The sequence below is a fragment of the Festucalex cinctus genome, chromosome 19 (genome assembly GCF_051991245.1).
Source record: "Festucalex cinctus isolate MCC-2025b chromosome 19, RoL_Fcin_1.0, whole genome shotgun sequence".
Lineage (NCBI taxonomy): Eukaryota > Metazoa > Chordata > Actinopteri > Syngnathiformes > Syngnathidae > Festucalex > Festucalex cinctus.
In genome coordinates, this window is record NC_135429.1 from 19,651,149 (window position 1) to 19,676,612 (window position 25,464).

Consider the following 25,464-nt stretch of genomic DNA (forward strand, 5'->3'; position numbering starts at 1 on the left):
CGGGTACTTATTCTTTATCGTGATGTCGTTCAATCCCCGATAGTCGACACATGGACGAAGGGTCTTATCTTTCTTCTCAATAAAGAAAAACCCCGCCCCCACGGGTGATTTAGACGGACGGATCTGACCGTTGGCCAGCGAGCTCGAGATATACTCCCGGAGGGCTTCTTGTTCTGGCTGAGATACTTGATATAGGCGTGAACTCGGTAGTGGCGCATTGGGAATCAGGTCAATCGCACAATCGTATGGTCTATGGGGCGGCAACGCCTGGGCACGGTCCTTACTAAACACTTTTCCTCAGTCATGATACTCCTCCGGGACTTGATCGAGGCAAATCGCTTCGGGAGCAGGATGTACGGGCACCGCGATTGTCCCTTCTGCCGACCTCAAACAGTGGGCATGGCAGAAGGGACTCCAGTTTTCCAACGCGGGCTTATCCCAATCGATGTCGGGATTATGGGTCTTAAGCCCCGGGAGACCCAATACTAGGGGAGCAGCACGGGATGGCATAACGAAAAAAGCTCCTTTTCTCGACATGATTCCCCGAAAGCCTCAAAGTCAGTGGACCGGTAACATGTCAAACCTGCGCCAGTAACCGCCCATCGAGGTCGAAAACCTCCTTAACCTTCTCTAATGGTTCCACCGGGCTCCCTAACGCCTCTACCACACACGGATCGACGAAGCAATCGTCGGCGCCCGAATCTATGAGAGCCCTAATCTTAAGCTTCATACCGCAGTCGGACAACTCCCCTGACAATTCTAACCGTCGAATATCACGGCCAGACCTAATCGACGGGCTGGGTTCGGTTCTCCACGGTTGGTGCTTACCCTGGTTCAAGTCCGTTCCGAACCCCTGAGTCTCGTCGGCACGTCCTCCCAGTCGGGTGGTCGGTCGCGTCCGGCGTGCTGGCTTCGTCGGGCATGAAGCCACCCGATGCCCTGGTTGCCCACAGTAGAGGCAGGCTCCAGCGAGCCACCGACGGCGGCGCTCCTCGTGGTGCAGGCGTCCACCTCCGATCTGCATGGGCTCCCCTCTGTCGGCTGGGGCGTCCGGAAGGGGTCGTGCTTCAGCGTCGTTGACGAGGATGAGTTCAGACGTGCGGTGGTCAGCGGCCGGCCCATGCCGCTCACAAGCACGCTCTCGGTGCTGTTCTCGTAGACGGTTATCCAACCGGATGGTTAGCTCGATAAGTCCTTCAAGAGAGTTCGTATCGTCACGGACCGCCAGTTCATCTCTAAGTACCGTATTCAGTCCACGACGAAAAACACTTCGCAACGCACAGTCCTCGAATCCGCTCTCAGCGGCCAAAATACGAAATGCAATCGAGTAATCAGCGACAGACCTTTCCCCTTGAACTAAATCTAACAACCGACCTCCGGCCTCTCTCCCTTTGACAGGATGGTCAAACACACGTTGAAATTCAGAAACAAAATTCGGGAAAGAGGACCGAAGGTCCGGTCGAGAGTTGCTCACCACCATCGCCCACGTAGCGGCTTGACCAGACAGGAGACTCATAATAAAGGCTACTTTGGACTGATCATGAGCATAGGTATATGGTTGCTGGTCGAAAACAAGAGAACACTGATGCAGAAACTGACCGCAACCTCCAGGCTGTCCATCATAACGTGACGGGTGGGGCAAAACGGGTTCCCTAGGTGTAACCGGGAGTGCCGACATGGCTGTGTCTGTTCGCGGAAGTTCCGGGTTTGGCACCTCGCGAGCACCGAACTGCAGGAGCCTAGCAAACAACTCCTCACACCGGTGAGCAAGCCTGCCCACCACCTCCTGGAGACCGGCTAATGCAGTTTCGGTTTGCCCGACCCGTTGCCCCTGGCTGGCCAACGCCTTTCTCACCTTCTCTGAGTCTGCAGGATCCATGGTCGGATTATTCTGTAATGACTCGATTGAGTCGATAAAGAACAGATCCCAAAAACGCAGGCTCAGAGGAGGAAAACAATCTCGATTTATTTGTTTGGATAAACCGATGGAACAACGCTTGCTCGCAGGCAAGTCAACGAGATCTACAAAAGTGCTCTTGCGCACATGCAAAGAACACGGAGGTAACACAAAACACTTGCAAAAGGCAAGGACGGAATAGAAAACACAAAACACTTGCAAACGGCAAGGAACGCGAACGTAACAAAAAACACTTGCAACAGCAAGGAGGAATAACATAACCAAAACACTTGCAAATGGCAAGGAGAACTAACGTAACGAAAAAACACTAGAAAAACTCAAAACACTTGCAACCGGCAAGGACTACTCGGAATGTACACGGAATCAATCAACGCGGAAATACAAACAAAAGGCGACGCGGAAATACACACGTGAATACAACTTAACTAAGGACGACAGCAGAATCAAAAACTTTACCAAACTGGAGAACGCGGAGAACACTTGGACACAATGGTAAGCAAATAATAATCCGACAGCGTGCAGTGCTGCTCGGAGTCCTTTTAAAGTCTTGATTGCCAACTTGATGCAGGTGTGGGGCTGGGGAACGCCCCCCTCGTAATTGGCACTGAAAACACACACACAAGAGCACAACAGGGCTGAGAACCGAACCATGACAATGTCATCTGGCAGGTCAGATAAAATTGGCAGTTGGCCCGTAGCCTGCAGTCACCATTTAGGTACAGCCAGAAGGCTAGAAAGAAAGGTCGTGCGTCAGGAGGACCTGTCACGCCGCCACCGGCGTGACTGCCCATGCTTTTATTTTGTGTCCATGTTTCCTGTCTTGTTTTGAAAATCCTAACTTTCCTCTCACCCCAGGTCACTTGCCCTTCCTGCCGCTCCCTAATTACCGGTCCCTGCCCATGATTACCACCACCTGCCACCAATCAAGACTCACAATAAAAGCCACCTGCATTCTCCCCTCAGTGCCGAAGTGTCACCGTCAGTGCATGGAAGCGTCCACAGTCCTTATGTCCTCGTTCATGTTGCCTAGCGTTGTTGCCTTGTTTTTGTGCCTTTTCCTCCCTTTTGGAGCGCCTTTAGTTACCCCTTTTGCCTTGTGCCCTTTTTCCTCCCTAGCGGAGCGCTTTCTGTTGTCCCCAGTACCTTTTGCCTGTTTTTTCCTCCCTAGTGGAGCGCTTTTTGTTCTCCACTTTTTCCCCTCCCTGTTGTCCTCTCGGTTTGAGAGGAGACCACTGTTGGCCGGAAATAAACCTGCTGCCTTGGTGGCCTACCTTACGCCTGCGTCTGAGTCCTACTTGACCCCGCCTTGTCAGTACACTTCGGCCAGCATGGACCCAGCAGGCATGGTCGAGGCCGCACTGCACAGCCAGGAGGCCCGGCTCAACAACCAGGACCGGATCCAACAGACCATGCTGTCCCGGATGGAGGAATTGACCAGCCAGGTCCACGAGCTGGTAGGCCTTTCACGGCGTCGAGCGCCAGCTCCCACTGGACAGATTCCTCACCCTGAGTTCTCTGTACCGACCACGCAATTCACCGGGGTAGGATTAAGACTGGCCTCCCCAGAACGATACTCCGGTGAACCCGGACGCTGTCAGACTTTCCTCACAGAATGTGACATTCATTTTGAACAGTTACCACAGGCATTTCCCACAGCCCGATCCCGAGTGGCCTTCATGTTGTCTCACCTGACGGGACGGGCCAAAACCTGGGCGACCGCGGAATGGGCCAGGGGTTCCTCGGTCTGCCAAAGCGTACAGGACTTTCGAATCGCTTTGCGCCAAGTCTTTGATCCAGAAAACAATGACCGAGAGAAGGCACGAGCACTGAGCCGACTTCAGCAAGGCAACGAATCTGTCAGCGACTATGCAGTTCGCTTTCGAACGTTGGCAACGAGCAGTGGCTGGAACGCCATCGCACTGCACGACCATTTTCTGAAAGGACTCTCACCCGCCATTCAAGAGCTTCTGGTTCCCGTAGATCTCCCCGCGGACTTGGACGCCTTGATTTCCCTCACCATCCGCACCGATCATCGTCGCCGGGAACTGGCTAAGATCGGCGGACTCCGAAGGAGGGAGGAACCCACCCCCTGGTCACGACCACCGGGGCCCGGAAGGCCGCAACCCATCCTTCCTTCCCGACCTGAACCAGGAGAGGTGGACTTCGCCAGAGAGGAACCCATGCAACTGGGAAGGGCCCGGCTAACGCCCGAGGAGCGACAGCGCCGCCGCCGAGAGGGCCGATGCTTCTATTGTGGTGGTCTTGGCCACCTAGTGGGATCCTGCACCACGAAGAGCGGGTCACCGGTGAGTCCTCCGTCACCCCGACCCGCCAAGAACCACAGGCTCACGCAAATGCAGATAAACCACCACAATGTCACCACAAATCTGTCAGCCCTCATCGATTCCGGTTCCGACGAGAGCCTCATGGACTGGGAGCTCGTGAGGCAACTACGAGTCTCCACCGAGCCACTTCTGTCAACCATCCAGGCTCGAGCGCTGAACGGCAAGGAACTTTTCAGAATCACCCACATCACTGAACCTCTGGAAGTGCACATCGGACAGCACCTCGAGACCCTTCGCTTCCATGTGTTCCATTCTGCTTCCCCCACTTTGGTTCTGGGTCACCCTTGGCTGCGTCTACATAATCCCAGAATCGACTGGAACTCTGGAGTCATTCTGGAGTGGGGAAAGGACTGCATGACTCACAGATTGGAACAACCCGCACCCCGGAACACCACAGCCCAGGTTCACCAGGTGTCCCTCGCCTCGTCCGCTCAAGAGGAATACCCGAACCTGCACACCGTTCCCTCCTGCTACCACCACCTGCGGGAGGTTTTCAGCAAAACCAAGGCCATGACTCTTCCTCCCCATCGACCGTATGACTGCCCGATTGACCTGATCCCCGGATCAACCATCCCCAAGGGGAGACTGTACTCGGTCTCAGGACCCGAACGCCAAGCCATGAACAATTATATTGACGACTCCTTGAAGGCCGGCCTCATCCGACCGTCTTCCTCACCTGCAGGCGCAGGTTTTTTCTTCGTGAGTAAAAAGGATGGATCCCTACGCCCATGCATTGATTACAGTCCCCTGAATGACATCACTGTTAAGAACCGGTACCCCTTGCCATTGATGTCCTCTGTGTTTGACCAGCTGCAACAAGCTAGAATCTTCACGAAGCTCGATCTCCGCAACGCCTATCACCTCATCCGGATCCGCGAGGGAGATGAATGGAAGACTGGTTTTAACACTCCCCGGGGACATTACGAGTACCTGGTCATGCCTTTCGGCCTCACGAACGCTCCCGCAGTCTTCCAGGCCATGATTAACGAAGTACTCAAAGATTTCATCGACCACTTTGTGTATGTCTACCTGGATGATATCCTAATCTACTCTCCTGACCAAGCAAGCCATCGAAGCCACGTGGACCGAGTCTTGCAACGCCTGCTGGATCACCAGCTTTACGTGAAGGCAGAAAAGAGCCTGTCCACGTCAACTCCATCTCCTTCTTGGGATTCGTCGTGTCACCCGGAAAAGTGGAGATGGAAGCGGACAAGGTCAGCGCCGTGCGGGATTGGCCCACGCCGGACTCACGAAAGAAGGTACAACAATTCCTCGGATTCGCCAACTTCTACCGGCGATTTATCAGAAACTTCAGCACCATTGCTGCCCCCCTGCACGCCTTGACCTCCCCGCAAGTTCGATTTAGGTGGAACACGGAAGCTGAAGGGGCATTCAAGGACTTAAAAGCTCGCTTCACTAATGCCCCTATCCTCAGAGTCCCTGACCCCAAGCGCCAGTTCGTGGTGGAGGTGGACGCCTCGAGTATTGGTATTGGGGCAGTCCTGTCCCAGCGTTGTCAAGAGGACGGCAAGACACATCCCTGCGCTTTCCTCTCACGAAAATTATCAAAAGCGGAACGCAACTACTCGGTCGGTGATCGGGAGCTCCTAGCTGTGAAGGTGGCTCTCGAAGAATGGAGACACTGGCTGGAAGGCGCCGAACTCCCCTTCGTGATTTGGACCGACCACCGAAATCTGGAATACTTACGCCAGGCCAAAAGACTCAACCCTCGACAGGCCAGATGGTCTTTGTTTTTTAACCGCTTCGTTTTTTCTCTGACCTACAGACCCGGCAGTAAGAACATCAAGGCTGACGCTTTATCAAGAATTCACGAGTCCGAACCACTGGAAGCCGAGCCTGAGACCATTCTGCCCCGGGACTGCATAGTCGGGGCCATGAGGTGGCAAATTGAGGACGACGTCAAAGAGGCACTACGGAACGTCACTCCCCCCACGTCATGCCCACCACGCCGACTCTTTGTGCCTGAGGAACTGAGGGCCCAGGTAATACACTGGGCCCATACTTCACGATTATTTTGCCACCCTGGAGTTCGCAGGACCGTGTATGCTGTCGCCCGGAGATTCTGGTGGCCGGCAATGGAGACCACAATCAAGGACTACGTAGCTGCTTGTCCTACCTGTGCCCGCAACAAGACGTCAAACCAGTCCCGGATGGGTCTACTCCAGCCACTACCAATTCCATCCAGACCATGGGCGGAAATTTCAGTGGATTTTGTGACCGGACTACCACCATCCCATGGTAAAACCACAATCCTCACAGTCGTCGACAGATTCTCTAAGATGGTTCGTTTCATCCCATTAACCAAGCTCCCATCCGCCAAGACCACAGCCGACATCATGATCCACCACATATTCAGGTTTTATGGTTTCCCCTTACACATCGTTTCCGACCGTGGACCACAGTTCGTCTCCCGATTTTGGACTCAATTTTGCAAAGCCCTAGGTGCCAAAGCCAACCTGACTTCTGGGTACCATCCTGAGGCCAATGGGCAGGCAGAACGGCTGAACCAGCAGCTCGAAACCGGTCTCCGATGCCTCGTCTCCCAGAACCCGACAACCTGGAGCAAGTATCTAGTATGGGTCGAGCTCGCGCACAACTCTTTGCCCACATCTGCCACAGGTCTCACCCCGTTCAAGTGTGTCCATGGCTACGATCCCCCATTCTTCGCCGAACTGGAAGAGGAGGTAACGGTCCCCTCGGTCAAAGCCATGATCCGTCGGTGCCACAAGGTCTGGTCGGCGGCCCGGACGGCGCTTCAACGCCAGGGAGACCGGGTAAAGAGGGCCGCCGACCGGAAGAGGAGACCGGCTCCAGAATACTGTCCAGGCCAGCGAGTTTGGCTATCAGCCAAACACCTCAGGCTCAAGGTACCATGTCCAAAGTTGGCCCCGCGATTTGTGGGGCCTTTTCCCGTAACCAAGTCCATAGGTCCTGCTGCAGTTCGCCTTCGCTTACCAAGGTCCCTCAGAATCCATCCCACGTTCCATGTCAGCCAAGTCAAACCTGTCCGTGAAAGCACACTGGTGCCCTCCGAACCCGACCCACCCCCCCCGGAGATGATTGAAGGCGGCCCCGTTTACAAGGTTAGAAAACTTTTGGATGTGCGTAATCGGGGCCGCGGAAGGCAATACCTAGTAGACTGGGAGGGATACGGCCCGGAGGAAAGACAATGGGTCCCCTCCCGGTTCATTGTTGACCCCTCCCTCATTGATGAATTTTATGAAGAACACCCTGACATTCCTGGGCCGTCGAGAGCCGGCCGTTGAGGGGGGGGTACTGTCACGCCGCCACCGGCGTGACTGCCCATGCTTTTATTTTGTGTCCATGTTTCCTGTCTTGTTTTGAAAATCCTAACTTTCCTCTCACCCCAGGTCACTTGCCCTTCCTGCCGCTCCCTAATTACCGGTCCCTGCCCATGATTACCACCACCTGCCACCAATCAAGACTCACAATAAAAGCCACCTGCATTCTCCCCTCAGTGCCGAAGTGTCACCGTCAGTGCATGGAAGCGTCCACAGTCCTTATGTCCTCGTTCATGTTGCCTAGCGTTGTTGCCTTGTTTTTGTGCCTTTTCCTCCCTTTTGGAGCGCCTTTAGTTACCCCTTTTGGCTTGTGCCCTTTTTCCTCCCTAGCGGAGCGCTTTCTGTTGTCCCCAGTACCTTTTGCCTGTTTTTTCCTCCCTAGTGGAGCGCTTTTTGTTCTCCACTTTTTCCCCTCCCTGTTCTCCTCTCGGTTTGAGAGGAGACCACTGTTGGCCGGAAATAAACCTGCTGCCTTGGTGGCCTACCTTACGCCTGCGTCTGAGTCCTACTTGACCCCGCCTTGTCAGGACCCTGGAGAGCACCTAAGAAGCCAAGTGGCTCTGCTCCTGGACAGCAAGCAGCAGAGAGGTGCGCCACAACAATTGTTATTTTCGCTTCAGTACAAATCATTGAATAAGAGACAGCACTTGTTATGGTAAAAAATATTTATGAATTGAAAAATGGATTGCAAGCCCTGTTGACATTGTCAACTGGTTCTTCATGACTTTACATCTTTGTTCACATTCCAAATCACATCTCATATCATCTTTCTTACCCACAGACTTTACATGACCCATGGCCAAGCAGCCCAGGACCCGGAAGTACACAGGGTCAGTGAGTGTGTTTTTCTAAGACTTGCAAAAGAATTTGAGCAAGCACGCAACAGGCCCAAGGACACCCCGGGCAGTCCCTTTTGCCCCCCATCTTGGCCCAAGTGGTTAAGGTGATGGACTGCTAATCCATTGTGTTCTACACGCGTGGGTTCGAATCCCATCCTCATCGTTGCTTGGCATTTTTCAACACTGCTGCTACTGTGGCAACACTGAGAACTGCGTCCCTCAGAGGATGTGGATGGCGCTCAAGAAATACGAGGTACAGTGATACCTCGGCTGACGAACGCTTTAGCTCACGAACTTTTCGCCTCACGAACATTAAATTCGCGAGAATTTAGTCTCTGCTGACGAACTACTTTTCGGCGGACGAACCAAACCACGCGGTCGAACAGCACCACGGTGGCGGCCACGAGAAGCTGACGCACGCTCACGGCGTCCCAGTTCGTCACCCCTTTCTTTTAGTGCGGACGCGGTTTGTGTTTGATAGACATTTTGAGTGTACTTTTGCTATTATGGGACCGAAAAAGACCCCACCACAGGCTAGTGTTAAGCCTAATGCTTACCAGCGAGGGACGGCGATTTGACGGCGCGTTTGTATTGTAGTCAATGGAGTTCGCGCCACTAAAAAAAGCGAAAGTGCCATCACGTACCTCAAAAAAGGAGAAAATCGTGCCACGGCTGTTTAGTCCCAGGAAAGAGGTGAAAGTAGTTGGCGGTGCTCACTTTTTGTTGACTCGCTAAAGTGCTCCACTTCCTTGTTCACCAAGGGACACGCCTCCTCCGCTCCGGTGAGCACGAAAGTGCGAATGAGCGGCAACCGTTCCATAAACACTCTACGCGGTGAAACGCTCGCGAATGAAGTAAGTCTACCATTGCTACTATCCTTAAGAACTACCATCACAAAGTAAAATAAAACGACTTTATTATACAGTACAATGTATTTCTTTAATTACAATACAATAGCACATTTATTATACATAAAATAAGGTATATTTTTGTGTAGTTTTAAGGCTTATTTAGTAGAAAATTATGTTTTATAGGGACCTGGGAACGGATTATTCTCATTTTAATGGTTTCTTATGGGAAATAAATGTTCGGAAGAAGAACTTTTCGGCTTACACACACTCTCTGGGAACCAATTAAGTTCGTGAGCCGAGGTATCACTGTACCTGACTCTTTTGTCACCAGTTCTTCTACAAACCTTTACAGACAGACTTTCAAGATAAGCAGGGAATCAGTGTGTTATCGTCACGTGACTATGCAACCAACTTGCGCATTTGTGTCTGTATTCACAATACAGGTGCTTGATTGGCTGCATAACTACGTGAGGAAGTGACACAGATTGGTGTTGGTTGCCCCCCCCCACCCCACCCCTTTTGCCAACGAAGCAAACTACTAGGGAAAGGGGGAGGGGGGTGTGGTGCACTTTATGCGTCAATCGCAAATTTGGCAGAAGTTTATTCTTGGATATCTGGACATGTCATCAAAAAGGCATCAAGCAGGAAAAGAAAAAACAATGAGATGATGCTCGCGTGTCACTTGCAGGTATGACAATGACAATTTGTTTATTTTGTAGCAGCTACGTTTACATTACCACAGTTAGCAAAAAAAACAAAAACAAAAAACACTCCAAACCGCCGCAGTGGAATGGTTGTGACCAGCACGTTCATTATACGGTATGTTAAATGGAATGTGACGAGACAATATTGTTTCATATGGAACGGCCAAGAGCGGCATGTACTGGTGAAAGTGTCATTTGAAAATAATAATAATCATCATCTTAAGGCTAAGAAGATTTCCTCATTTCATATTCATAGTTTTAACATTATGTCCAGAATTTTTACATAGTGCCCTATCAGTCCTTCTCTAAAAAGGTAGATTCTTAAAATTTTCATGTACCTGTGTTTTAAATATAGGCCTGCACAATACCATAATCTTAATCAATTTAGAAAATGTTTGTACCATGGTTGGTTCAAAACCATATTTCATTGTAGAATCCCTGAATATTGTCTTGTATTTCTGAATACAGGATCAATGCTTCAATATGTTCAAGGAGCATTTCATACCCTAACATAAATGCGGAAATTGCACAAAAGCTGTCATATGATGACCTGATAGCCGATTTTGCAGCCCAGAAATGGAGACATGTGCCTCTGTAGGGCCTCTACTAACTTGCTTGCACTTTGTTTATTTCCAGATGTTTATTTGTTAATAGTAGTGGCATTGAGTTTTATTTTAATTCATTTAGCTTTATTTGTTTGAGTATTTGGTGTCATTGTTAGTTTTATAAAGACTTATTATTTATCACTTATTTTTGTGAACATTTTTAAAACTTCAATATTGACACTTAGAAGTAGGGCTGGGTATCTATTCAGATTTCCAGAATCGATTTAATTCGATTCACAAGGGCCCGATTCAATTCATGATTCACAACGATTCTCGATTCAGTTGAGGAATTCATGCAGCACATATTTTAGACAGTCAAAAGTACCAATGCTGCAAAGAGTAGAAACTTCTTGCTCTAATTTAATGCATTATAAAGAATATGAATATTTACATTAGGAATTGAATCCATTGCAGTTACATTAATCTGTTTCATTTAACATGGCCTGATAAAAACAATAAATAATAATTTAAATAAATTACAACCACAGCACAGGCTGTGTAAATAAATTGACAAAAATGGGGGGGTCGATATATTGATACATGGATTTATGTATCGATATTGGGATATGAAAAGGTGTATCGACATGATAGAGATATATCGATATTTCAAACCCAGCCCTACTTACAAGTTATTTTGTTTAATAAAGCAAAACTGACAAATACTCAGATCAGTTCATTTCTACCAGCGGAGGGGTCATGGGGTGTGCGGACGGAGTGTTTTTATCCACAAAACATTTATGCTTAGGGCACCAAAATAGCTAGCGCCGGCCCTGCCATCAACAATCAACAAATCCATGTTCTGCCATCATTGTGGTGATTAAAGACACTCAACCCCATCTCTGGATTCGCTGCAATCTTTCTAACCGAAGATTTAGGCCAGACGAGTGTAGACCCAGCACACTTTCAATAATATTCCACAACCGTTGTTTTTAACATGCGCATCGAACGTTTTGGAGCATTGTGATTTATGAAGGTGTTCAAATTCACATTTTTCTGTTCACAGTTGAAAGTCCCCTTCAGTACTGGGAATCACAGAAATATACTCGTCCAATTCTATACAAACTTGCTATCTCATATCGATGCACCCCTGCTTCATCAGTACCATGTGAAAGAGTTTTTTTTCCAAAGCAGGTGAAATTCTCTGCAAAAAAAAGAAACCGCCTGAGTCCAAAAACTTCGGAAAAAATATTGTTTTTAAATAAAAATGAATAAGCACTTTATTTTACCTCATTTCACATTTTCACTTGTTGCATAAGCACAAACATAGACAAAGTAACACAGAACAATTCATGTTAAAACACCCTTCAAATATATATTCTTTTGTATTTAGAGCATGATTTACACCCCACCATTTTATTGCATGCACCAAGCATGTTATACATTTTTCTCCACATGATGGCGTAGTCGAGGAAATGAATCATCTGGAAGCCCCGACGTGTGTGTGAAGCATTTCACTGCAGGGCTTCACTGCTTTACGGGCCTTCATTTTGCCATCACTCGTCAGATTGTTCTTGTATGTTTTGTGCACGTGGTTCACCTCGACCCAATAGACGGTAATAAACTGAACTCACTCTCATTGCAAGTGTCAGAAGTCCAGCACAAAAATTAGCTTCCCTATTTTTTTTTAACAAGTTAATCAGGGGATAGCGGGAACGCAGTCCCCCACTACCACAAATTATGCAGTCGAGATTCCCACATTTGGGGAATTCGCAGGGGTCAGCACAACCGGAGTGCAATGGCTGAGCCTCACCCTGGGGGAACCACCTTCTTGATCATGGTATCTCCCCCTGCCAGGTAAGTATGAGTTGGGTACGACGCCAGCGCGATTGTCATTCACGCGCACACTATGTGAAGTGACGGTTTCCTAACACGTGAAATTGTGAACCACGATACACACGCATCGGAATACAAGGACGTTTCTGAAGAATAAAGTAAGTCCTCATCACTGTCTGCTGGTCGTAACAATTAGCCCAGCTAACAGCAGAAAGTCCCATGTTTTTTGTTTAATAATTACTCTACAATGCATGATGTGATTTTCCTGGCTGAGCGATGAAGCGGGTTTTTGGAGGGAACTTTATACTTCAATTCACGCTAACGTAGGAGTTAAAAGATCATTCACTTATGGTTGTCGTCAGTGGATGATGATAATAATCATCATCCACCTATGTAGGAAACGATGAGTAGCGAGAGTCTAAAAATCTTATAAAAGTAAATATGGATTTAATATTGGGAAGATGAAACATCTCAGTCAATGTGCATCATTTAAGACTAGTTTAAACTGAGAGTAATGAACAGAAAGTGAAGATATTTACTGACAGAAATAACATTTCAAGTCTAATGATGACTTTAACTTTGACACAGTATTGTATTCCTTTCATATCTTGTATTCTATCCATCTCCTCGGGTCTAAGCTCCACCCCCCTTTCCATGAAACCTCGTGACGCCCCTGACTGTACGCAAATTCACTAACTAACACATGAATTTCTATTTGAGTATTTTAAGTTTGAGTCGACAGTCAATTGCTTCCCATAATGCATAGCGGCACCGACACATTACGGCATTTCGAGAGATAATAATTAACATAACATTAAACTGCGCCCATTCGCACGGTAAAACATGCAACGTTTCGAATTGGAATAAAACTGACAAATTATCCGACTACATCAAAACAATAAACATAACTTTCTTGACCGCGTAGTCCACACAAGGGTCACGGGAGTGCTGGAGCCTATCTCAGCTGGCTGTGGGCAGTAGGCGGGGTGACACCCTGGACGAAAAACCATGCACACTCACAAGCACACCTCGGGACAATTTGGAACGCCCAATTAACCTGCCATGCATGTCTTTGGAATGTGGGAGGAGACCGGAGTACCCGGAGAAGACCCACGCGGGCACGGAGAGAACATGCAAATTCCACCCAGGAAGGCCATAGAAGTGGCGCCGCGTGCACAACGTACATACAGACACTAAATTGACGGAGATAATACTTGGTGGTGTAGGTACTATCTGTTGAACAAATGTTTTTACTTTCACCTTGTCAGGGGGTGCACCATTCCTGGAGATACTGCAATACCAGGTCGATGCGTGGAGTGGACGGAGCAAGCCCCTGCTCCATCTCCCTGTTGCAAAAATCAATTTAATAAATAGTCCCCGTATAGGGGACGTATCAGATATTAAACTGATAAGAACAGATACTACACTTGATCTTAGCCAAAAGGCCGAGAAGCGATACCAATACAGTGAAAGGGGCGAGGTCTTAATTCAAGAGACTACAACTTTAAGTTGCGGTTGCACACATCGCCTCATCATAATGGTCACATGCCGACACGCCAAACAACTATACTCAGATAATAATGAAGTTCCGTAAACTGTTTTTTTTTCAACCTGCACATCAATCGAATGCTTTCAGATCTTCGTGTGTTGTATGTTTTGTGTCACGTGGTTCACGTGGGACCAATAGAATGCTGCGATAAACTTACCTCTTGATGTTGTACTTGATGCCTGAGGGAATTATTATTATTTTTTTAACTATGAAAAAAATATCAATTTGCAAGAGCAATCGGTTGTTGGTTTAATGCTGTGGCCGACAGTAGAAGAGCTGTTTGATCAACATTTTCTCGAAAAGACAATCACGTGACCTGCCCACTGATCTATATATATGACTGGATAGCCGATAAGCCAAGAATTTTGAGGTCGCGAGGCCGAAGAAATGTTTCTCGGCATACGATACTATACATGTACAGTATCAAAATTGGAGAACATTTGAAGCAGTACTAAGTAAGAAACAGCATGATTTATGGTGTGTTAAATGAATTAAACATAAAACAAGAGGACTTCAGACATTTTACAACTTGCCTTAATTACATGTATAAATTACATGATTAATCAAAGCAGCAGTACATACCTGTCCAATTGTTAATTTATTTTTTAACTTGTTATATTTATTTTTTTTAAACTTGTTAAAATATAGTGAGCACCCGGTACAAATCCCTCACCACGCCTCCGGTCTCTACAAGCTGTATATATCTCATCTGTACGAATACCGTGTAGTTTACAGTTGTCTTCTCGCGAGATGGCAGTAACAAGATGGCCGCCCTGTGACTTCAACGGCTTGCATTGGCGTGGATGGGCTATCGCATCCCTACATGATTTGGTACCCTAGGCGAAAATGTACATGGTAGCCCCCCCCAATCCCATTAAAAAAAAACACACACACACAAAAAATTATAGATATATTATATTTAATAGCACACCACACAATAAATACCAAATTCCACAAACAAATAAAAATAAGAAAAATAACAGAAGTACAATGCAATGCAACTTTGTATTGCAATTTTTGCAAAATGACAGTATTTAAAACCTCAAAATGTTTTCACTATGTACATTAATAATTGTGTAAGATACAAAAAAAGAGTAATTGTATCAATATACAAACTTTGATATATCATAAAACCTTGGCAATAAGGTGATTCACAGATAATGTGAATAGTGTGCAAAAAAACTTCACTAAATAACTTAGGAACATAACGGCAAATACTTAAAATAGTGCACGCCAGGACCTCCTTGCAGCAAAGGCATCAATTGGTGCGTCAAAGGATAGCTGCCTGGATACTTCTTGATTGATGCTGATAAGTGCCACTCTAGTTAGCCGTTCTTGTGACATGGTAGACCTTAAATAGTCTTTTATTAGCTTAAGCTTGGAAAAGCATCTCTCAGCTGATGCTACAGTCACTGGTATGGTAGCGGCCACTCTGAGTGCTACCCACATGTTGGGATAGATTTCTCTAAGTTTTTTCTCCTCGAGAAAAACTAAAAGTTCCATGCTTGACATATTGGATTTTGGCCAGGTAAGAAATGACTGCATCTCTGCTAAGAGTTTTTTTTTTTTTTTAATTTATTAGAGTACATATTGCACAAATAAGTAGACCCCGAGAAAAAGGCTTGTTAATTCCAGGCCGAGCAGACATGTTGCTCCCCATAACAGTCATGGAGCTCATAGAAAATACTAGATGTAGTCGTTTTTGTTGTGGGTTGTTTTTTTTTTTTTTTTTTTTTGCATTAGTTAATTTGATTAAATTTAAGATTTTGTAATCTATGCATCCTTTTTTTTTTTTTTTTCCTAGAAAAAAAAAAGTAATCTTTGCATCCTATTACAACCTTACTTTCATGTTGTGAGTCAAGTGCGTATTCTACAGAAAACATTTTGTCAATATTTTGGAAATTATTCTTATGTTTATTGAGATATTGAACATCCATCCATCCATTTTCTTGACCGCTTATTCCTCACAAGGGTCGCGGGGAGATATTGAACAAAATCTTTACATTTTTCAAAGGTGGTATACTCATATATGCTGAGCACTGTACATGATGCAGCAATAGCTGATATAACTGAAATAGTCACCTGGATCTAGAAGATCGAGCTTTGTGTCACTCAAAGTACTGCTGATTGGTGCTTGACTGGCTGTTGCTTCAGCTGTACATTAAACAAAATACATCACTTCAAATTATTTTGGTGTTAAAGCAGGGAAAACAAATCCATTTGCATTATGATAGAATACAATGTCAGAAATTATGGCTGTTTGTATTAAATGCACCATCCATGCACTTACATTCAGTAGCCTTTGGTGAAGATGACACTGAAGGATTGTTTACCACAGCTTCTGCAGGTGCTTGTTGTGGCTGCAAATATTTTCTCAGCGCATCTAGTTAAAAAAAAAAAATGCATTTACTATATCGATGTTTACATTAAACCAGCACATAATTCTTATTTTCAATGAATTAATAAATTAATGTGGTTATGTGAAACAATGACTTGTGCAAATCCATTTGCAGGTATCTGGACTTACTGGCTGTTTTAGTTTAAACTCAGCAAGCGTTGCCCCACTCTTGTGTGCAAAGTAGCTACGAGCATGGATGTAATGGTGCAGTAAACAAGTTACAAGCAAGCTAAGAAGCTAACGCTATTTTCGTGTTTATTTTATAAACAATGATGATTGACTGACATACATACCTCTACCCTGGGCCCGTTTTTCCTCCTCCTCCTTTCGCCGCTTTCTTAATGCAGCACGTGAAGGCTTGGACCTTTTCATTGTTGTCGATGTCAATGTATAAACAACACAAGTGTGCCAACCATCTATCTATCTTTCTAAAGTGCTGCCACTACATTCTGAGATGATATACGACCCCTCCCCCTACCTTTCATTCATTGTAAGCGGCAGCAGCGGGTCAGGTTCAGGGCGCCAGGACAGCAGGTCGTGAACTCACAGTCATTTATTTGAAATAGAAGTAATAAGAAAAAAAAAGGAACTCAATAAAATATATTTGCTATATAACATTTTATGCTATAAAACACGAGAGGGGGGGAGGGCTTTTTGTGTTTGTGTTTTTAAAAAATTTTTTTTTTTCCTTTCTGCAATTTGGCGCCCCCTCCACAAGATGGCGCCCTAGGCGACCGCCTAGCTCGCCTGTAGCCTGGGCCGGCCCTGCCAATTGCTATCATCCTCTCAGAGAAGTGTTCAGTAAGACCAAGGCCATGTCACTTCCCCCACATCGATCCTATGACTGTGCGATTGAGTTGATTCCTGGATCTACCATTCCCAAGGGGAGATTGTACTCGGTTTCGGGTCCCGAACGCAAGGCCCTAAACGAGTACATAGACACTTCTTTGAAAGCCGGACTTATCCGGCCATCGTCATCGCCAGCTGGAGCTGTTTTTTTCTTTGTGGGCAAAAAGGATGGCTCTTTACGCCCTTGTATTGACTACAGCCCCCTGAATGAAATCACAGTCAAGAATCGATATCCTCTGCCCTTGATGTCATCAGTATTCGACCAGCTACAGCAAGCCAAGGTATTCACCAAATTGGTTCTCCGCAACGCCTATCATCTCGTCCGTATTCGTGCAGGGGATGAGTGGAAAACCGGCTTCAATACTCCCCGAGGCCACTCCGAATACTTGGTCATGCCATTTGGACTCACTAATGCGCCGGCTGTATGATGGCCATGATAAACGATGTGCTCAAGGACTTCATCGACCATTTTGTATATGTTTATCTCGACGACATTTTGATCTACTCACCGGACTTGAAAACCCACCAGCAATATGTTACCCAAGTCTTGAAACGTCTACTAGAACACCAGCTCAATGTAAAGGCTGAGAAGAGCCTTTTCCATGCAGATACCATCTCATTCCTGGGATTCGTCGTATCTCCTGGCAAAGTCGAGATGGAGTTGGAGAAGGTCAGCGCGGTCAGAGACTGGCCCACACCTGAATCCAGAAAGAAGGTGCAACAGTTCCTGGGCTTCGCCAACTTTTACCGGCGCTTCATCCGCAACTTCAGCTCCATCGCAGCTCCACTCCATGCCTTGACCTCCCCACAGCAACGCTTCGCCTAGACCCCGGAAGCCAACACCGCATTCAATGAACTCAAGAAACGTTTCACAGAGGCCCCGATACTCAGAGTTCCCGATCCTACCCGCCAGTTCGTGGTCGAGGTAGATGCCTCCAATCTGGGTGTCGGGGCCGTACTATCCCAAAGAAGCCAGGAGGATGGAAAGGTGCACCCCTGCGCATTCTTGTCCCGGAAGCTCTCCAAGGCCGAGCGCAATTACAGCGTTGGAGACCGGGAACTACTGGCGGTCAAGGTCGCCCTTGAGGAGTGGAGACACTGGCTGGAGGGCGCGGAACACCCCTTCATCATTTGGACAGATCACCGCAACTTGGAGTACCTGCGCCAAGCAAAAAGACTGAACCCTAGACAAGCCAGGTGGTCGTTGTTTTTTAACAGATTTTCGTTTTCTCGTTTAACTTACAGACCCGGAAGCAAGAACGTCAAAGCAGATGCTCTGTCTCGAATTCATGACCCTGATTCCACAGCAACCGAACCTGAGCCCATCCTGCCTAAAGACTGCGTAGTAGGAGCAATGTCATGGCAAGTAGAAGAGGAGGTCAAGGAGGCACTCCAAGACACAATTACACCAAAGGAGTTCCCACCACGGCGGCTTTTCGTGCCGGAGGCCCTAAGAGCACAGGTGATCAATTGGGCACACACCTCTCGTCTGTCTTGCCACCCAGGTACTCGCAGGACCCTGTTCGCCGTCGCCCGAAGATTCTGGTGGCCTTCTATGGAGTCCTCGGTACAGGAATATGTAAAGGCCTGCCCAGTCTGTGCCCGAAATAAATCATCGAATCAACCCCGGATGGGCCTCCTTCAGCCTTTGCCGATCCCCTCAAGACCCTGGGCTGAGATTTCAATGGACTTTGTCACTGGACTTCCCACATCACATGGTAAAACCACCATACTTACAGTTGTCGATCGCTTTTCAAAAATGGTCCGCTTTATTCCTTTACCCAAGCTACCCTCCGCCAAGAAAACAGCCGAAATCATGATTGACCAGGTATTCAGGATCCATGGATTCCCGCGACACATTGTGTCGGACCGCGGGCCCCAGTTTGTTTCTCGTTTTTGGAAGGAGTTTTGCAGAGCCATCGGAGCCAAGGCGAACCTAACCTCAGGCTATCACCCAGAGGCCAATGGACAAGCGGAGAGGCTCAACCAACAGCTGGAGACCGGACTTCGATGCTTGGTCTCCCAAAACCCATCCACTTGGAGTAAGAACTTGGTATGGGTCGAACTTGCTCATAACTCCTTACCCACCTCTGCCACAGGAATCACGCCGTTCAAATGTGTTCACGGATACGATCCACCTTACTTCGCAGACCTGGAGGAGGAAGCCTCAGTCCCCTCGGTTCTCGCCATGGTCCGTCGATGTCGCCGAATCTGGTCAGCAGCTCGACTGGCACTACAGCGTCAAGGCGACAGAGTGAAAAGAGCTGCTGACCGGAGGAGGAAGGCCGCACCCCAATACCAGCCAGGACAGAAGGTATGGCTTTCTACTAAGAACCTTCACCTCAAAGTACCTTGTCCAAAGTTGGCCCCAAGATTCGTGGGGCCATTCCCGATCGCCAAGACCATAGGTCCTGCCGCCGTGCGCCTTCGCTTGCCTCGATCCCTCCGCACCCACCCCACCTTCCACGTGAGCCAGGTCAAGCCTGTCCAGGACAGTTCCCTGGTCCCGCCCGAGCCTGCACCGCCCCCCTCCGGAGATGGTGGAGGGGGGCCCAGTGTATAAGGTCAGGAAATTATTGGGCGTCAGGAAGCGGGGCCGGGGACACCAATACCTTGTAGATTGGGAAGGATACGGGCCAGAAGAAAGGCAGTGGGTGCCCGCCCGGTTCATCGTGGACCCCTCCCTCATCGACGATTTTTATGACGAGCACCCTGAGATTCCTGGGCCATCGAGAGCCGGCCGTTGAGGGGGGGGGGGGGGGGGGGGGGGGGGGGGGGGGTACTGTCACGCCGCCACCAGAGTGGCGGTTCATGCTTTTGTTTTCACAGTCAGGTTCCCGTTTTATTTTGAAAGTATTAACTCTCCTCTCACCCCAGGTGACTTACCCTTCCTGCAGCTCACTGATTACCGGTCCACGCCCATGATTACCACCACCTGTTTCCAATCAACCCGGACATAAAAGCCACCTGCATTCTCCCCTCAGTTGCCGAAGTGTCACATCTCAGTGCATGGAAGCGTCCTCACAGTCCTCGTTCCACAGTCCTTGTTTGATGTCTTGCCTTGCCTTGCCTTGTGCCCTTAGTTTGCCCCTTGTTTTCCTCCCTAGTGGAGCGCCTTTTGTTGTCCCTGTTTTTGAGTGCCCTTTTTGTATCTCCAGTTTGGAGCTCTTTTTGTTCAGCCTTTTCAGCCTCAGTGTTTTTTTGTTTCGAGCTATTAAAGCTGCAGCCTTGTTGGCTAACTGTCACTCTGCGTCTGAGTCCTACCTTCTCTCGTCGTGTCAATTATTTTATTGGGATTTTCTTCTCTTTTGTTTTTTTTTGTTTTTCCCTTATCTCTGCTGTTCATCTGTTTATATGTTCAATAAATTAAGAAAAAAAAAAAATTGATGCCTTTGCTGCAAGGAGGTCCCGGCGTGCACTATTAAGTATTTGCCGTTATGTTCCTAAGTTATTTAGTGAAGTTTTTTTGCACACTATTCACATTATCTGTGAATCACCTTATTGCCAAAGTTTTACGATATATCAAAGTTTGTATATTGATACATTTACTATTTTTTGTATCTTACACAATTAATGTACATAGTGAAAACATTTTGAGGTTTTAAATACTGTCATTTTGCAAAAATTGCAACAAAAAGTTGCATTGCATTGTACTTCTGTTATTTTTCTTATTTTTATTTGTTTGTGGAATTTGGTATTTATTGTGTGGTGTGCTATTAAATATAATACATCTATATTTTTTTTGTGTTTTTTTTTTTATGGGATTGGGGGGGGGGGCTACCATGTACATTTTCGCCTAGGGTACTGTGGGATCTGATTTTTGGTGCTGTCTCTTGAACTATTGACCTATTCTAGGCCAAATGTTCAAGTGAAATCCTTTTCATGCTAAACAACTTTATGATTGCTACTTGTGTTTAAATAGCCTAAGGGAATTGAATGCCAGTGTGTATCCTGACTTGTCACAAAGGGAATCATGTATTTGTTACCAATTAATCATTTTACTTAATTTTGTAACTTTAAGGTGCCAGCTGAAAATACCAGAAATCACATGTTCACTATGGTCAAACTGTTGAAAAACTGCTCCTTCTTAATCACATGTTCACTATGGTCAACTATTGAAAACTGCTCCTTCACGCTTAAGGGCTAACGAACAAGGGATATTCTGAAAGCTTATAACCATGACGGGAAAAAGGTCAGAGCAATAATCTTAATGACTTCCAATTGACAATCATAGGAGAAGCTCAGAACAAGGATCTCATTATTTTACAAACGGTCAAATGGCAGTCAAGTGACTCAGGACAAGGGTCCCGTTATTGTTAGCTGAGGGACGATGCTTAGGACAAGGCTCTCATTATTTTTGGGTGTCTGCAAAAGGTTAGTTTAGCAAAATTATTAGATTATACAATGTAAATGATAGATCACCTTATTTTTATGAACGAATAAGTTCTTTTGAATGTAAATGATAGGTCACCTTATTTTTATGAACGAATAAGTTCTTTTGATACCAGTAAAACTTGTTACTACGTCTGGTCTCAAGAATGGGGGGGGGAGACGTATGATCTGCGGGCTACTTAATAACAATTGGATACCAGTAGAAGTCACAAAACTAAGCTCGCACTACCCCCTAGTGGTCAAAAGCAGATACCATTAGCATTCAATAATTTGCATCTCATAATAAGTGGGTTTGGCCGAGGCTTTCCCGTGCCAATAAGATCTAAGCGTGAAGTGGGCAGACAAGTTTGATAGCCAATCGGGAAAGGAGGTTGCACCATGGGTGGGCTTTATAAACTGTTGCATTTCCTGAGAAGATCAGATTTTTTCCATTTGCGCAAATTGAATGGTCTCATTGTGCTTTTGCCAATAAAGCCGCTTTTTGTTCAGCTTGACTTTGGATTCCCGCCTATTCTTTTCTCCTGACTCGCATTTGATTTTCAACACACAACGCAAAAGGGGACCTGGTGCACCAGCCTGCCAGCAGGTGCTGAAACAGGTGACGCTGCGGCCAGCCTTCCGGCTCCAGGCCTGACCCGAGAGCCGACATTTTGTTGCCGTGACAACCGGATTTGGACAAAGTTCTGGGGAAAAACGGACAGCGTGTCACGCCAAATCGGTGCGTTACTTCCAGACAAGGCCTACAAAAATTAAGGTAAGCAGACCTTTTATTCTGCTCAATTATTGAAGTCTGGAAACTAACTGCCTGATCACGGCGTGTCTAGCTGTCTGACATATGCCCAGGTCTATTTCGAATTTAGTCAAAAGTAAATTGCAAATTGTAGGGGTCCAAGTCAACCTGACCACGTGCATGTTGTATGTTTGTCTTGTTGTGTGAAAAACGGCCAAAGTATTAAGTAGAAAGTGTTTTCTGCTCTAAGTGAGCTGCAGATCCAGGACGGATCCTTTTTGTTGTAAAAGCCTAAGAGGTTAGGTTTCTGCTCTAAGTGAGCTGCAGATCCAGGACGGATCCTTTTTGTTGTAAAAGCCTAAGAGGTTAGGTTTCTGCTCTAAGTGAGCTGCAGATCCAGGACGGATCCTTTTTGTTGTAAAAGCCTAAGAGGTTAGGTTTCTGCTCTAAGTGAGCTGCAGATCCAGGACGGATCCTTTTTTGTTGTAAAAGCCTAAAAGTTAGGTTTCTGCTCTAAGTGAGCTGCAGATCCAGGACGGATCCTTTTTGTTGTAAAAGCCTAAGAGGTTAGGTTTCTGCTCTTAGTGAGCTGCAAATCCAGGACGGATTATTTTTGTTGAAAAAGCCTAGTTAGGCTTCTGCTCTGAGGTGAGCCACAGTATTATTGTTTTAAGACCCGAGGCGGGTCTCGTCCAAAGGGACGTTGTTGTAAGTCCGAGATGGACTCATTGTGATGTGAATTTGACTGGTAACTGAGCACCTGCTTGGGTTAAGGTGACCATATTTTTCGGCCTCAGGGCAGGCCGAGAAGCATTGTGCTAAGTGTGTGAAAATTCGGGCGGGTTTCTAGGTCGAAGAAGACCTTATTTTTTTGTGTGTGTTCAAGAGCCTCGGAGTAGGCTAAAGAAATTGTATTGAGCCAAGTGATTGCAGTGTCCCCAGCCAGGAAGGTTTTGGGTCGTTAAGATCACTGTGTTTTTGTCTATAAGCTTAGTTCAAGAGGAACTATGTTTGTAATGTCTTTTGGTCTGTGACAGGCAAATTGTGCGGCAGACGGCGGACTTGTGGATAAAAGTGGATTGCTAGCAGGAAAAGCATAACTGAATGTTGTTTTTTTAAGAGTCCAGAAGGGATAATCAAGAAAAAGTTGTTAACTGGAAGAAGATTGCGTAGTGTTGTCTAGTGGCGTTAGAAGGTTAGTGGTTGACGCCTGTGTGCTAGCCAGGTTGGCGAAAGACAAAGGAAGGTTTTCTGAGAAGCTGATATTAAGTAGGTAATTAGGGAAGGATTGTGGGATAGTGGAAATAGTGTTGGAGAGATTTGTGAATCGCATTGTGAATTATTCTGTGGATTGCATTGTAAACTGCATGGAAAAATAAGAAATAAAATTGTTAAGCCTGCAGTGGGAGGGATAGAAAGGAAGGAGAGTGGGTTTAAAAAAAAAAAATAAAAAAAAATAATGATAATACTAATAATAAAAATAAATAAATAAAGTGCCTTTTTGTTGTCGGCAATAATAATAAGAATAATAACGATAGCAATAATAATAAAATAATTAAACGAATAAATAAAGAAAGGAAATAGTAAAGTAGTATAAATAAAAGTAAAGTGAGTGATATGAACTAATAGTGGATGGAGAATATAATCGTACAGGAAAGTGTGCCAAAATTAAATATTCCTGATATTGACGAGCCCGAAGTGCAGGGAATAAGAACCCACTTCTGGCTTGAGCGTACCTTCCGTGACAAAAACGGAAAAGAACAGTGGCAAAGTGAGCTATTGATAAATCATAAACTGTGGAAAATAACAGATTTCTGTAATCTTGAGTGTATTAAGAAAGATTTTCCTGGTATTGACTGGGATTTGCAACTTAGGGAAATTTGGACAGCAGCCAGACTAGCTCCACTGTTGGACTATCTCTGCAGAAATTTTCAAGATCAAGCAGTTGTCCCTCTAAAACCTTTATTGGGAATCCCCAACCATTTGCCTCTTGTGGGAGAAAACAAAATTTCAGAAGATCCAAAGCTCTGTATTTCAGTGGTTCCCCGAAAAGTGCATTGGGAGGTGGGTAAATTTGGGCAATTAACTAAAGAAATTGACTGTGACGGCGAGGAGCAGCTAAGGCTAACTTTTCACCCCAGAACAAAACTAAAAACTGCTATTACCGCGGGCAAGATAATTGTCTTGATAAAAGTAAGCGCGGGCAACGAACCGGCAAGTCTGAATTCACAATCAGGTGAGGTTACGCAGGGCGTCATGGGTGTTCGACACTCAAAGGGAGTTGGGACATCTAGCCCAATGGCATTTGTAATCATGCAAAAACCTGATTTTGAGCAACAAATTCGACAATGTATGGCAAAGTGGCACAAAAGAACCTCTGGCCAATTAAGATGGCCTAAAGAAGGGACCTTTATGGCTGCCTGTTGCGATGAAATTGAGCAAAATATTAAACATTATAAAGCTAAAGACTTTAGCGCAAGCAGGCAAGGAAAGCGGGCAAGAGAACGAGAAGTGCTGCGATTTTTTAGGGAGGAAGGCAGAATGCGGGCATTTGGAGCATCACAGCTCCCGCTAAGGGAAGAAGGGCCGTCTCATCCTCAAATTCAAAAAAGTAAAGCTGAGGAGCTACTGTGCCTGCCCACTGCCCCAGTGCTGCAGGACAATCCACCGCCACCATATACATGTGGGAAGGGTGGGGGTCAGTCTGGTCAATACGTGGTAAGGGGGGGCCAAAATAGAAGCTTAAGCGGGGAGGTTACAGGCACTTTTGAGGTGTCATTCAAAACACAGCCAAAAGCAGACAGAGAATATGGGGGGGTGGGCTTTGATGCAAGTGCGAGGGAGGGCGGTTCTTCGGACCTGTCAACATCCACTTATAGTCCTAGCCCACTGGGAGACATTTTAGGTACAGACATGCATGCATGTGCGCACACTGTTGATCCAAGCGAGCTCACACGCGCGCGCGCGCACTCCATTGACCCTTTGACCCTTGCACACAGGCGCGCTGCTGAAGCACACACACTCACACGCATCAGAGGCAAAGAGAATAGTATAGACACAGCCCACAATCCCACAGCTCGATCAAATTTATTCACACATAGACCTGGTCCTAATTCGCAGGCACGCACACCCATGATTGATGATGAGCAACTGGAAGAAAAACTAAGTGCCCTCCATGAAGTAATACG

The 25,464-nt window shown here is 46.6% G+C and overlaps 2 non-coding genes across 2 annotated transcripts; both read right to left on the minus strand.

Moving 5' to 3' along the window:
* Nucleotides 1-12,222: 12,222 nt before the first annotated feature.
* On the minus strand, nucleotides 12,223-12,387 carry LOC144008232 (U1 spliceosomal RNA). The gene has a single exon (XR_013280747.1). It is a non-coding gene; the product is annotated as a U1 spliceosomal RNA (small nuclear RNA).
* A 1,237-nt stretch (nucleotides 12,388-13,624) lies between these two features.
* Nucleotides 13,625-13,815, minus strand: LOC144008166 (U2 spliceosomal RNA). Its single transcript, XR_013280691.1, has one exon. It is a non-coding gene; the product is annotated as a U2 spliceosomal RNA (small nuclear RNA).
* Nucleotides 13,816-25,464: the final 11,649 nt, after the last annotated feature.